Here is a 15,123-nt window from a genome sequence, read left to right on the forward strand (position 1 = left end):
GTGAGAAAAGATTCGGGGGCCGGCGGGGGTGAGCGGTTAGTTGTGGGAGTGAGCATGGGGGAGCAGGGGAAAGAGAGAGATCTCCCCCTGTTCCTCCTTACTCTCCCCCGCCGACCCCTGAATCTTTTGGCACGAGCGGGCATGTACTCAAAAATGGCAATACTCGCTCAAGTATTTTGCCTTAACGAGTACGCTCGCTCATCTCTAATCATCATCATCATCATCATCTCCTGAACCCCTTTTAAGTCAATGGTGTACTGAAGGTGGATTAGTTTGTTTCCAAAGGGCTGGCATATAAGCCTTCATTAAAATTTAATTTTTATTAAACTAAATTAAAATACTAAGAGACATAAAAATTAAAAAGACAAACACCCGCCTAGCAAACCTTGGAGCGCTAAATCAACCTATTATATATATCATTCAATACTGCTGCAAGCTGCTTTATAGAGCTCTCTGAAATAGCTAGTAGCTTTATATCAAGTAGGTCACTGCTGCAGACCAAGGACTCTGCCTAAGTAATATCGCCATGTCTGTGTGTTTTAGCTAAAAGAAACATAGAAACCCCCCAACAAGTTTCGCCAACGTAGTGGTGTCCTCAAGGGTCAGGGGTTACTAGAGGCACACCCACCTAAATGAAAGCTGTTACACAAGGGAAGGATTATTCCATTTGACTGACCAGTGAGATACACTGCATGCTGAATTGCATATGGAAAGAAAGCTAATGATGTAAGACTGGTCCTTAAGGCAATTAGACAGAGTGCGTCCCTCATACATGGCCAATCCTGAAGTGTGATGATGTAATCAGCCCAGCAAATGGCAATTCAGCCTTGCTGAACATGCTCAGTGTGTCCCTTCTTGGACTTCGATTTTTTCACTTAATTTTGTAGTATGACGGTGTGAACACAGACATAAACAAGAGACTCATGCATAAACTTCAGTATGGGAGTCAGGCAAGATGTCAAGGCTGGCAGAACAGGTGCAATGCAATAAATGGTCTGAGTCAGGGCAGGCATCTGACAGAGAGATTATTCCAATAAACATACTTGAGGTTAGGGATGAAGTCGGAATATTCAGGAGCAAGCACGAATCAGGAAATCAGGTGATCTACATACAATAAACTACTGATCAGGTTTACGCAATACGGTGGAATCAAATTGCTCAAGCATCCGCCATGGAAGGTGGATGCTTAATGTAGCCAGGACTGTGTGGAAATAGGCTAAAAAAAAATTAATAGAACGGGTGCTGACCCTTTGAGAAAGGGGACACATTCGTGCATGTGCTCTACAAGCAGAAGCTAAAGGCTGGGAGCTGGGAAGAAACCGACATCTGCTGCAGGAAGGAGAGGAGTATGAATGGCGACCAAAGGTGGCTGCAGCAACAGAAGCAGGTGAGCCAAAATGGTGGCTGTGAAGCTGTATCACATTTATATTACCTATCTACTATTACTGAACAAAACTTAGTATAGCAAGACCAAAATTACCAACAATTACACCACATAGTGATATAATAATAATACCATACTGTTACTAACACTACAAAGATCAATTGTACCAGAAACAACACTATATGAAAGCCATATAATAGCCAAAGCCCATGACCACATAATAGTACAATACTGTTACTGGGGGAAAAAACACTGTACAAGGACCAATATTACTTCCATACAGCGACCATATGACAGAAGGTAGCAGATCTACACAAGTGCTCTGAAGAATGCATATGTGATTATAGTACAATTACCAGTGATTACAGGTAACATCCTCTCTAATAGGACTTAATTCTCCCTTTTCGTCTCCATCTGAACCAGATCACCATGATGACTTCTCCTGGTGACAACTTATTTGTGTCGAATTTGTCACACAGACATTTATGGCTCCTCATTTTCTACTGAGATCCCCACCAATATCGAGAATAGGGTTCGTGTCCCCTGTCCTCCTCACTATTCATTTTCTGCCGAGACTCCCGCCGATATTGAGAATGGGGTTCCGTGTCTCCTGTCCTCCTCACTCTGGGCTTACTGCACCACCGGCAGTGGAGGAAGAGAGTGAAAGAAGTGCTGGTTATGGAAGCACACCAGTGTTCCATTCAGAGTGATGTCACTGTGGAGGAAGAAGTGACCCCCGCAATGACAGGGCAGCAAGACACAGGAATCCCATTTTCTAGATTGGCGGGGGTCTCAGCAGTAAGACCCCCACTGATCAGCAAGTTATTCCCTATTCTATAGATAGGTGTTAATTTGCAATCGTGGTATAATCCCTTTATGATGCCAAAGTGAAAAACGTAGTTGTTGAGATTTGTAATAAACCAGTATCAACTTCTGAGGACACAAAATCTTCGTCATCAATTACTTAAAAAAAAATCCAAATGACAAAGTTCATTGTCATCAGAAATCTCCAAAGTAGTGTAGAAAGGAACAGGAACTTTGTCTCAGTGAGCAACCGGTCTTAGAGCTAAGGAGAAATTTGTGTACTGGATGGAAGATTGGTGCTAAGTGCAAAAGTCTTGGCATCCCTATGTAATGTGCCAAATCTAATTCTCTAACTTCCCAGTGTCATACAAACATGAAATTTGGCATGACCATTTTTTATGTCCTATATAGGAAAAGTAAAGGGGTCACAACTCGATTATTCAATGCTAAATGCAAAAGTATTGGCACCCCTATGTAATATAACTTCCCGGTGTCATACAAGCATAAAATTTGGTGCAAGCATTCTTTAGACCCTAAATGCAGAGAGTGGGATGGGTGGCTCCTTCTGCAGAGGGACATTGGTTCATGCAGCCTGAGGTGAATCTAACACTCCTCTATCTGTATACATATTTTATTCTTTGGTTTCTCTAATGTTACCTTGACTTCATAAAATTTTCCGTGCGAACAATAGGTAAACACCTGTATCAAATTAACTCGGGCAAGACCGGGTATATCAGCTAGTGTGAGTATATATATATATATATATATATATATATATATATAAATTTGGTATTGCAGCAACTGCACTGACCTGCAGGAGAAGGATAATATATCACTCATATTGCACAGTGAACAGATAAAAAAAGAATATATGTATAAAACAATGCCAGAATTGAGTTTAATTTCACAGCTTGTCTCCTAAAAATGCAATGAAAACTGATCAAAAATGTTGTCGACACCCCAAAATGGTACCAATGTGAATATCAGTTTATCCCACAAAAAAATAAGCTCTCAGGGCTCATTCAGACGAGTGCTATTTTCACAGAATGCGCTTCTACAAGAACCGATAGGTTCCTATAAAAAAGTTCACATGGACAATTCTTAGACGCGCTGAATAAGGGCATCTAACAAAGATATGACATGCGAATGCAAAATCACATGTCAGCTTTGTGGCGCACGCACAGATTGCGTGCTTTCCATACACTCCTATGGAAGCCTTGAAAACACGCAACTCGGATCATGCAAACGGGCTACTTCACGTAGCTTGAAGTAGACCTTTCACACGATCTTTTCAGCACTATAGCAGCACTGTTTTCTCATTGCTTAGCAGCGCGAAAACAGCGCTCATCTGAACGAGGCCTCAAACTCTGTTGCAGATCCGAAAACAAAACAAATCATGGTTCTATGAATATGGCAATGAAACATTGGCCAAATAAAAAGTGGGCCCTAAATTCCACAATGTGCGCCTTCATTTCTGAGGCCTGTGTTGGAGTGATGTTTGACACTAGGGCCAAATGTAAAATATTTGTAAAAACTGCACATTTCGGGTAATAAACCTTATGTTTTATTTATCTGCTAACTTCTGTTGTGTAACAAAAAAATATTAAAATTGAAAATCTGAGAGAAAAATGAAATTTTCAATGTACCCTTCACTTTGCTTTAGTCCCTGCAATACACCTAAAGAATTTGTAAATACCGTTTGGAAAACTTTGAGAGATGCACCGTTTAAAATGTGGTTATTTATGGATATTTCTAATATATACGCCTCTGTAAGTCACCTCAGAACTGAATTGGTCCCTTAAAAAATAAGATTTAGGATATTTTCATCAAAATTAAAAAAAAAAATTCTATAATTACATGCTTTTTGACATGCAGATTAAAAAGCTTTTTTAATCTTTTTAATTTTTCAAAATTTTCAGGGAATTTGGAATTTTTCTATAAATAAATGCATAACTAATCACTACCACTGACAGTATAATATGTCACGAAAAAACATTATCAGAATCACTTGCATAAGTAAAAGCATTTCAAACTTATTTAAAAATTGACACATGTAAGATTTGAAAAATGGGGCTGGGTCAAAAAGGCCAAAACTGGCTGCAGGGGGAAGGGGCTAAATTTTGTGACATCTGTGTGTTCAATCAGTGGCAAGTTAACATATGCTACATCTACCAGTCGACCAGTATAAGGAACATCTGACATTTAATCCTTTCCAATCCACTGTCTGGCATCTTCCAACATTCTGATTGAAGGCTGTACAGCTCCGATGTCGGAAGACATCCGGCAGGGTATTCTTACTGTATATTACTGGCCGCTCTGTTGTCGGGGGCCCTTCCGGCATGTTACATACTGCAGTACTGGCTCTAGTGAGCAGATGGCGCCATTGTAAAATGGCAGAAAGAGAAAGCCGCCTAGAAAACCCTAAATCCAAAATTGGATTGCAAAGGTTTAATAATACTATACTATAGAGGTACCTTATATATCATCTATGGAGAACCTGAAAAGAGGTAGAGGATGCCTAGAATGATCACCTTTACTTTTCAGCAATCACAACAAATTAAAGGGGTTTCCAGGCTTTTTTTATTTACTATCCTCACAACAGGTCATTAATCAAATATCAACAGAGATCCGAAATCCGGCGCCCCAATCCTATCAGCAGCATGACGGAACTAGCAAAGTGCCGTGCACTGTCCAGTGGCCCAGAATGGTATTATGGACTTAGTTCCTTTCTAGTGAAATATAGCCAAATATTAAAGACATGGGATTATTCCCATCTTAGGACAGGGAATAGGTAAGGCTGGGTTCACATCAGCATACGGCTTTCTGGTTTCCTGCTTCATCATGGGAACAGGAAAACAAAATGTTAGATCCACCCTATGACAAAAACAGATGGCACCAGATGGACTTCGTTGTCTATAATGGAGTTCATCCAACTCCCATCCTGCCCTCCAGCATTTTCCCAGACAAGATATTTTTTCCAGAATTTTGTGCAGGATTTGTGTCTCCAAGCAGGGTATCTGACACAGATGTGAACATAACCTAATACTAATTTATTTTTTATTGCTGTAGTTACTTGTAACTAAAACCAATGATTTTGAATATAAGCACTGTGCTAAGCAAAATCAATTAATTTCATTTTGCAGCACCATAATCTTACTGTTTATCCTGCTTGGTTCCACCTTACTGTTCTTCTTCATAGAGCTATTGTTTCAATGTGTTGTATTGAGAATGGTTACATTTGAATCAGCTGCATGCAAATTGGAAAATTTCCCTAATTTTAGGTTGTATCCAGGCTATACCGTTCAGCTATACCAGTGGGAATGAATGAATAATTAGTATAGGTTGGCCTGCTATACTAAAATGATGAATAAATCCTTTGTGTTGAAGAAGAAACTAACATAAACCGCTAAAGTATAGTATTTTCCAGATACCTTGTTGAAATTGTACTATTGGTTACTAACTAAAACTGCCAGCCAGAGGGGCACTATGACTGGTTACTAACTAGAGCCAAAACTGCCAGTCAGAGGGGCACTAAATAGGGGACAACAACATTAAGCCTGTGTAGGTTACTCCAAAGGTTCGATTTGCTGTAATTAGTTAAAAATAGGCACCAGCCTCAGTGACAGTTTTCCTTTGACATCTTCTCTTGACAGCAGTTTCTTTTTTTTAAATACATTCTTTATTTGTAATTTTTATTTAACAGAAACATTTGCAATTTGGTATCAGTGGAGTGGCACATATGTCTAGACAATTAGAGCTATGAAATTCTAACTTATGTCATGACATTCGAGTAAAATAAGTAGTGTTTATTTATTCAGTCGCTTCCGACTCTTCGTGACCTCGTGGACCAGCCCACGCCAGGGCTTCCTGTCGGCTGTCACCATCTTCAACTCCACCAAGGTCCAGTCTGTCACCTAAAGGATATCATCCATCCATCTTGCCCTTGGTCGGCCCTTCTTCTTTTCGCCTTCCCCTTTCCCCAACATTAGCATCCTCTCCAAAGTATCCTGACTTCTCATTATGTGGCTAAAGTACTTCAGTTTTGCCTTTATTATCATTCCCTCCAGTGAGCAGTCTGGCTTTATTTCCTGGAGTATGGACTGTTTTTTGCGGTCCAAGGTACTCTCAGAATTTTCTTCCAACACCACAGTTCAAAAGTGTCCATTTTTCTTCACTCAGCCTTCCTTATGGTCCAGCACTCACATTCATAGGTTACTATGGGGAATACCATTGCTTTAACTATGTGGACCTTCGTTGTCAGTGTGATCTCTCTGCTCTTAACTATCTTATTGAGATTGGTCATTGCTCTTCTCTCAAGAAGTCTTCTGATTTCCTGGCTGCATTCTGCATTTGCAGTAATCTTTGCGCCTAGAAATATGAAGTCTGTCACTGCCTCCACGTTTTCTCCCTCTACTTGCCAGTTCTCAGTCAATCTGGTTGCCAAAATCTTGTTTTTTTTTATGTTTAACTGCAACCCATCTTTTGCACTTTCTTCTTTCACCTTGAGGCTCCTCAGCTCCTCCTCACTTTCACCCATCAAGGATGTATCATCTGCATATCTAAGATTGTTAATTATTCTTCTACAGCTTCGGGTTACATGCCCGAACCGCATTCACCAGATGTCGTACCACAGAGCATTTATAGGTGGATATTGGAATGTCACTTAAGTGCAGCAAAATCAACTACAGAGATTTAGGTAATAGGAAATTTGTAAATTTTGATGTAATGCGCCAGACCTCAGACTAGAAACCGGCCAATACAGGACACAGAGGGTTTCTAACTGTGTGTTGCACAGTTGTTTAAAGGGTGTCTGCATACGAAAGAAATGTCGTGGACAGGGTAGTGAAAAAAGAAAGTGACAGAGTTGAATGATATTGCCTTGGAGACAGCGATACTGGGTTGGAGATATGTGATAACGTTTCCATTGACATCCATGATCCATTTTGGAGGAAATGGTATGGTTTGTCTTTGTGGTTATCACACCAATGTTGAAATATCCCTTACGCCATACCTGGGGGGAAGCCCGAATTACCCACGATAGGGAAAAGGAGGGAAGGTGCCAGAGATATCTCCAATCTTGGAATGGTCTTCAATATCATTTTCAATGTGGGTCCTACTGCGATGAGATTTTTAATACATATGTTAATTGTATCTAGAGGCCATGTTAATGTGGTCAAAGGTACAGGTGTAACACTTTGTTCTAGAGATATCCAATGTTTTTGATCACCATGCCTATGCCGATCTATGACTTATGCTAGATGTGATGCTTGATTGTATGCTGTCAAGTTTGGCAGTTCCCAGACCTCCCCCCAGTTTAGCATTTTCTAACACTATGATGATAGTTTATTATGGCTTAACGCTTTCAGGACCAGAGATTTTTCATTTTCTTATTTTCGTTTTTCATCTCCACCTTCCAAGGGCCCAGACTTTTTAACTTTTTAATTGACATGACCGTATAAGGGCTTGATTTTTGTGGGGCACTTTGTAGTTTCTAATGGTACCATTTAATGTACCATATGATAAACAGAAAAATATAAAGATTTTAAATGGTGATAAATTAAAAAAATGTAATTGCACCAATTTTGGAGGGGGATTAGATTTTAAGCAGCATTCACAGTGCAGGAAAAATAACATATGAACTTTGTTTTATGGTTCAGTACGATTACAGTTATACCAAATTTATATTTTCCTATTTTTTAAAAAATAAATAAAAGTAAACATTGCTTTCGCCATATTCTGAGGTCTGCAACTTTTTTATTTTTTCATCGATTGGGCTATGTGAGGGCTCATTTTTTATGGGTTAAGCTGTAGTTTTTATTAGTACTGCTTTAAAAAACATGTCTTTTTGATAACTTTTTATTCAAATTTTTTGTTGAGCCAAGGTAAAAAAAAAAAAAAAAAAATTTACAATTTTGTCCTTTTTTACGGCTTTCACTGTGCGGGATAAATATTATATTTTAATTGTTTGGACCTTTAGCCACATGGCAATGCTAAACATGGTTATTTTTTAGATTTTTTAATGGAACAAGCGAGAAAAGGAATTTTTTTTGAACTTTTAAAGGGGTTGTCTCATGAAAGCATGTGGGGTTATGCACTTCTGTATGGCCATATTAATGCACTTTGTAATATACATCGTGCATTAATTATGAGCCATACAGAAGTTATTCACTTACCTGCTCCGTTGCTGGCGTCCTCGTCTCCATGGATCCGTCTAAAATCGCCTCTTCTGGCGATTTTAGACGCGCTTGCGCTGTGCGGTCTTCTCCCTTCTGAATGGGGCCGCTCGTGCCGGAGAGCTGGTCATCGTAGCTCCGCCCCGTCACGTGTGCCGATTCCAGCCAATCATTATTCAATGTTAAGTGCAAAAGTATTGGCACCCCTGTGTAATGTACCAAATCTAATTCTCTAACTTCTCGATGTTGTACAAACATGAAATTTGGCAGGAGCATTCTTTAGGTTCTAAATAGGAAAAGTAAAGGGGTCACAACCCGATTATTCAATGCAAAGTGCAAAAGTATTGGCTCCAATGTAATGTAACTTCCCGGTGTCGTATAAACATTAAATTTAACACTGCCATTTTAAAGTCCTAAATAGGAAAAGTAAAGTGGTCACAACATGATTTTTCAATGCTAAGTGAAAAATATTGGCATCCCTATGTAATGTACCTAATCTAATTCTCTAACTTCCCGGTATCGTACGAACATAAAATTTAGGAGGACCATTCTTTAGGTTCTACATGGGAAAAGTAAAGGAGTCAAAACTCAATTATTCAATGCTAATTGCATAAGTAAGTGCACCCCTATGTAATGTAACTTCCCGATGTCCTACAAGCGTGAAATTTAGCGCAAGCATTCTTAAGGGCCTAAATGAAGAGAGTGGGAGGGGTGGTACATTCTGCAGAAGAACATCGGTACATGCAGCATGAGGAGAATCTAATGCTCCTCTATATGTATACATATTTTATTCCTCGGTTACCCTAAAGTAACCTTGACTTCATAAAACTTTCCGTGCGAACAACATGTAAATATCCATCTCAAATTAACTAGAGCAAAGACGGGTATATCAGCTAGTAAGTGTATATAAGGAATAAGATTAAGTACCTTCAGCACTCTATATATGAACGAAGACATTATATACTATTATCTAAACTTAACTAAGAAAAACAGAAAGATTGAATGTTCCCTGGAGTACAACTGGAAAAGTAAAACAAAAAAAAATTGAGAAAATGTATTAAGCAATTGAAGCCATTGTTGGACTTTTTACAAATATAATAACAAAAGAGACTTATATTCAGAAGATTCTTGGAAACTTATCCAATCATGTCATGTCTTCAAAGATTTCTTGTGGTTAACTTTAATGGAAGAAGTGAGATCCTCCATCATCATCATCATCATTAGAGATGAGCGAGCATACTCGTTAAGGCAAAGTACTCGAGCGAGTATTGCCATTTTCAAGTACATGCCCACTCGTGAGAAAAGATTCGGGGGCCGGCGGGGGTGAGCGGTTAGTTGTGGGAGTGAGCATGGGGGAGCAGGGGAAAGAGAGAGATCTCCCCCTGTTCCTCCTTACTCTCCCCCGCCGACCCCTGAATCTTTTGGCACGAGCGGGCATGTACTCAAAAATGGCAATACTCGCTCAAGTATTTTGCCTTAACGAGTACGCTCGCTCATCTCTAATCATCATCATCATCATCATCTCCTGAACCCCTTTTAAGTCAATGGTGTACTGAAGGTGGATTAGTTTGTTTCCAAAGGGCTGGCATATAAGCCTTCATTAAAATTTAATTTTTATTAAACTAAATTAAAATACTAAGAGACATAAAAATTAAAAAGACAAACACCCGCCTAGCAAACCTTGGAGCGCTAAATCAACCTATTATATATATCATTCAATACTGCTGCAAGCTGCTTTATAGAGCTCTCTGAAATAGCTAGTAGCTTTATATCAAGTAGGTCACTGCTGCAGACCAAGGACTCTGCCTAAGTAATATCGCCATGTCTGTGTGTTTTAGCTAAAAGAAACATAGAAACCCCCAACAAGTTTCGCCAACGTAGTGGTGTCCTCAAGGGTCAGGGGTTACTAGAGGCACACCCACCTAAATGAAAGCTGTTACACAAGGGAAGGATTATTCCATTTGACTGACCAGTGAGATACACTGCATGCCGAGTGGCATATGGAAAGAAAGCTAATGATGTAAGACTGGTCCTTAAGGCAATTAGACAGAGTGCGTCCCTCATACATGGCCAATCCTGAAGTGTGATAATGTAATCAGCCCAGCAAATGGCAATTCAGCCTTGCTGAACATGCTCAGTGTGTCCCTTCTTGGACTTCGATTTTTTCACTTAATTTTGTAGTATGACGGTGTGAACACAGACATAAACAAGAGACTTATGCATAAACTTCAGTATGGGAGTCAGGCAAGATGTCAAGGCTGGCAGAACAGGTGCAATGCAATAAATGGTCTGAGTCAGGGCAGGCATCTGACAGAGAGATTATTCCAATAAACATACTTGAGGTTAGGGATGAAGTCGGAATATTCAGGAACAAGCACGAATCAGGAAATCAGGTGATCTACATACAATAAACTACTGATCAGGTTTACGCAATACGGTGGAATCAAATTGCTCAAGCATCCGCCATGGAAGGTGGATGCTTAATGCAGCCAGGACTGTGTGGAAATAGGCTAAGAAAAAAATTTATAGAACGGGTGCTGAGTGCTGACCCTTTGAGAAAGGGGACACATTCGTGCATGTGCTCTACAAGCAGAAGCTAAAGGCTGGGAGCTGGGAAGAAACCGACATCTGCTGCAGGAAGGAGAGGAGTATGAATGGCGACCAAAGGTGGCTGCAGCAACAGAAGCAGGTGAGCCAAAATGGTGGCTGTGAAGCTGCATCACATTTATATTACCTATCTACTATTACTGAACAAAACTTAGTATAGCAAGACCAAAATTACCAATAATTACACCACATAGTGATATAATAATAATACCATACTGTTACTAACACTACAAAGATCAATTGTACCAGAAACAACACTATATGAAAGCCATATAATAGCCAAAGCCCATGACCACATAATAGTACAATACTGTTACTGGGGGAAAAAACACTGTACAAGGACCAATATTACTTCCATACAGCGACCATATGACAGAAGGTAGCAGATCTACACAAGTGCTCTGAAGAATGCATATGTGATTATAGTACAATTACCAGTGATTACAGGTAACATCCTCTCTAATAGGACTTAATTCTCCCTTTTCGTCTCCATCTGAACCAGATCACCATGATGACTTCTCCTGGTGACAACTTATTTGTGTCGAATTTGTCACACAGACATTTATGGCTCCTCATTTTCTACTGAGATCCCCACCAATATCGAGAATAGGGTTCGTGTCCCCTGTCCTCCTCACTATTCATTTTCTGCCGAGACTCCCGCCGATATTGAGAATGGGGTTCCGTGTCTCCTGTCCTCCTCACTCTGGGCTTACTGCACCACCGGCAGTGGAGGAAGAGAGTGAAAGAAGTGCTGGTTATGGAAGCACACCAGTGTTCCATTCAGAGTGATGTCACTGTGGAGGAAGAAGTGACCCCCGCAATGACAGGGCAGCAAGACACAGGAATCCCATTTTCTAGATTGGCGGGGGTCTCAGCAGTAAGACCCCCACTGATCAGCAAGTTATTCCCTATTCTATAGATAGGTGTCAATTTGCAATTGTGGTATAATCCCTTTATGATGCCAAAGTGAAAAACGTAGTTGTTGAGATTTGTAATAAACCAGTATCAACTTCTGAGGACACAAAATCTTCGTCATCAATTACTTAAAAAAAAATCCAAATGACAAAGTTCATTGTCATCAGAAATCTCCAAAGTAGTGTAGAAAGGAACAGGAACTTTGTCTCAGTGAGCAACCGGTCTTAGAGCTAAGGAGAAATTTGTGTACTGGATGAAAGATTGGTGCTAAGTGCAAAAGTCTTGGCATCCCTATGTAATGTGCCAAATCTAATTCTCTAACTTCCCAGTGTCATACAAACATGAAATTTGGCATGACCATTTTTTTATGTCCTATATAGGAAAAGTAAAGTGGTCACAACTCGATTATTCAATGCTAAATGCAAAAGTATTGGCACCCCTATGTAATATAACTTCCCGGTGTCGTACAAACATACAATTTGGTGCAAGCATTCTTTAGACCCTAAATGCGGAGAGTGGGAGGGGTGGCTCATTCTGCAGAGAGACATTGGTTCATGCAGCCTGAGGTGAATCTAACACTCCTCTATCTGTATACATATTTTATTCTTTGGTTTCTCTAATGTTACCTTGACTTCATAAAATTTTCCGTGCGAACAATAAGTAAACACCTGTATCAAATTAACTCGGGCAAGACCGGGTATATCAGCTAGTGTGTGTGTGTATATATATATATATATATATATATATAAATTTGGTGCACTGACCTGCAGGAGAAGAATAATATATCACTCATATTGCACAGTGAACAGATAAAAAAAGAATGTATGTATAAAACAATGCCAGAATTGAGTTTAATTTCACAGCTTGTCTCCTAAAAATGCAATGAAAACTGATCAAAAATGTTGTCGACACCCCAAAATGGTACCAATGTGAATATCAGTTTATCCCGCAAAAAAATAAGCTCTCAGGGCTCATTCAGACGAGTGCAATTTTCACAGAATGCGCTTCTACAAGAACCGATAAAAAAGTTCACATGGACAATTCTTAGACGCGCTGAATAAGGGCATCTAACAAAGATATGACATGCGAATGCAAAATCACATGTCAGCTTTGTGGCGCACGCACAGATTGCGTGCTTTCCATACACTCCTATGGAAGCCTTGAAAACACGCAACTCGGATCATGCAAACTGGCTACTTCACGTAGCTTGAAGTAGACCTTTCACACGATCTTTTCAGCACTATAGCAGCACTGTTTTCTCATTGCTCAGCAGCGCGAAAACAGCGCTCATCTGAACGAGGCCTCAAACTCTGTTGCAGATCCGAAAACAAAACAAATCATGGTTCTATGAATATGGCAATGAAACATTAGCCAAATAAAAGGTGGGCCCTAAATTCCACAATGTGCGCCTTCATTTCTGAGGCCTGTGTTGGAGTGATGTTTGACACTAGGGCCAAATGTAAAATATTTGTAAAAACTGCACATTTCGGGTAATAAACATTACGTTTTATTTATCTGCTAACTTCTGTTGTGTAACAAAAAAATATTAAAATTGAAAATCTGAGAGAAAAATTAAATTTTCAATGTACCCTTCACATTGCTTTAGTCCCTGCAATACACCTAAAGAATTTGTAAATACCGTTTGGAAAACTTTGAGAGATGCACCGTTTAAAATGTGGTTATTTATGGATATTTCTAATATATAGGCCTCTGTAAGTCACCTCAGAACTGAATTGGTCCCTTAAAAAATAAGATTTAGGATATTTTCATCAAAATTAGAAAAAAAAATTCTATAATTACATGCTTTTTGACATGCAGATTAAAAAGCTTTTTTAATCTTTTTAATTTTTCAAAATTTTCAGGAAATTTGGAATTTTTCTATAAATAAATGCATAACTAATCACTACCACTGACAAAGTATAATATGTCACGAAAGAACATTATCAGAATCACTTGCATAAGTAAAAGCATTTCAAATTTATTTAAAAATTGACACATGTAAGATTTGAAAAATGGGGCTGGGTCAAAAAGGCCAAAACTGGCTGCAGGGGGAAGGGGCTAAATTTTGTGACATCTGTGTGTTCAATCAGTGGCAAGTTAACATATGCTACATCTACCAGTCGACCAGTATAAGGAACATCTGACATTTAATCCTTTCCAATCCACTGTCTGGCATCTTCCAACATTCTGATTGAAGGCTGTACAGCTCCGATGTCGGAAGACATCCGGCAGGGTATTCTTACTGTATATTACTGGCCGCTCTGTTGTCGGGGGCCCTTCCGGCATGTTACATACTGCAGTACTGGCTCTAGTGAGCAGATGGCGCCATTGTAAAATGGCAGAAAGAGAAAGCCGCCTAGAAAACCCTAAATCCAAAATTGGATTGCAAAGGTTTAATAATACTATACTATAGAGGTACCTTATATATCATCTATGGAGAACCTGAAAAGAGGTAGAGGATGCCTAGAATGATCACCTTTACTTTTCAGCAATCACAACAAATTAAAGGGGTTTCCAGGCTTTTTTTATTTACTATCCTCACAACAGGTCATTAATCAAATATCAACAGAGATCCGAAATCCGGCGCCCCAATCCTATCAGCAGCATGACAGAACTAGCAAAGTGCCGTGCACTGTCCAGTGGCCCAGAATGGTATTATGGACTTAGTTCCTTTCTAGTGAAATATAGCCAAATATTAAAGACATGGGATTATTCCCATCTTAGGACAGGGAATAGGTAAGGCTGGGTTCACATCAGCATACGGCTTTCTGGTTTCCTGCTTCATCATGGGAACAGGAAAACAAAATGTTAGATCCACCCTATGACAAAAACAGATGGCACCAGATGGACTTCGTTGTCTATAATGGAGTTCATCCAACTCCCATCCTGCCCTCCAGCATTTTCCCAGACAAGATATTTTTTCCAGAATTTTGTGCAGGATTTGTGTCTCCAAGCAGGGTATCTGACACAGATGTGAACATAACCTAATACTAATTTATTTTTTATTGCTGTAGTTACTTGTAACTAAAACCAATGATTTTGAATATAAGCACTGTGCTAAGCAAAATCAATTAATTTCATTTTGCAGCACCATAATCTTACTGTTTATCCTGCTTGGTTCCACCTTACTGTTCTTCTTCATAGAGCTATTGTTTCAATGTGTTGTATTGAGAATGGTTACATTTGAATCAGCTGCATGCAAATTGGAAAATTTCCCTAATTTTAGGTTGTATCCAGGCT

Source organism: Eleutherodactylus coqui, chromosome 1, assembly GCF_035609145.1.
Source record: "Eleutherodactylus coqui strain aEleCoq1 chromosome 1, aEleCoq1.hap1, whole genome shotgun sequence".
In the NCBI taxonomy this organism is placed as follows: domain Eukaryota; kingdom Metazoa; phylum Chordata; class Amphibia; order Anura; family Eleutherodactylidae; genus Eleutherodactylus; species Eleutherodactylus coqui.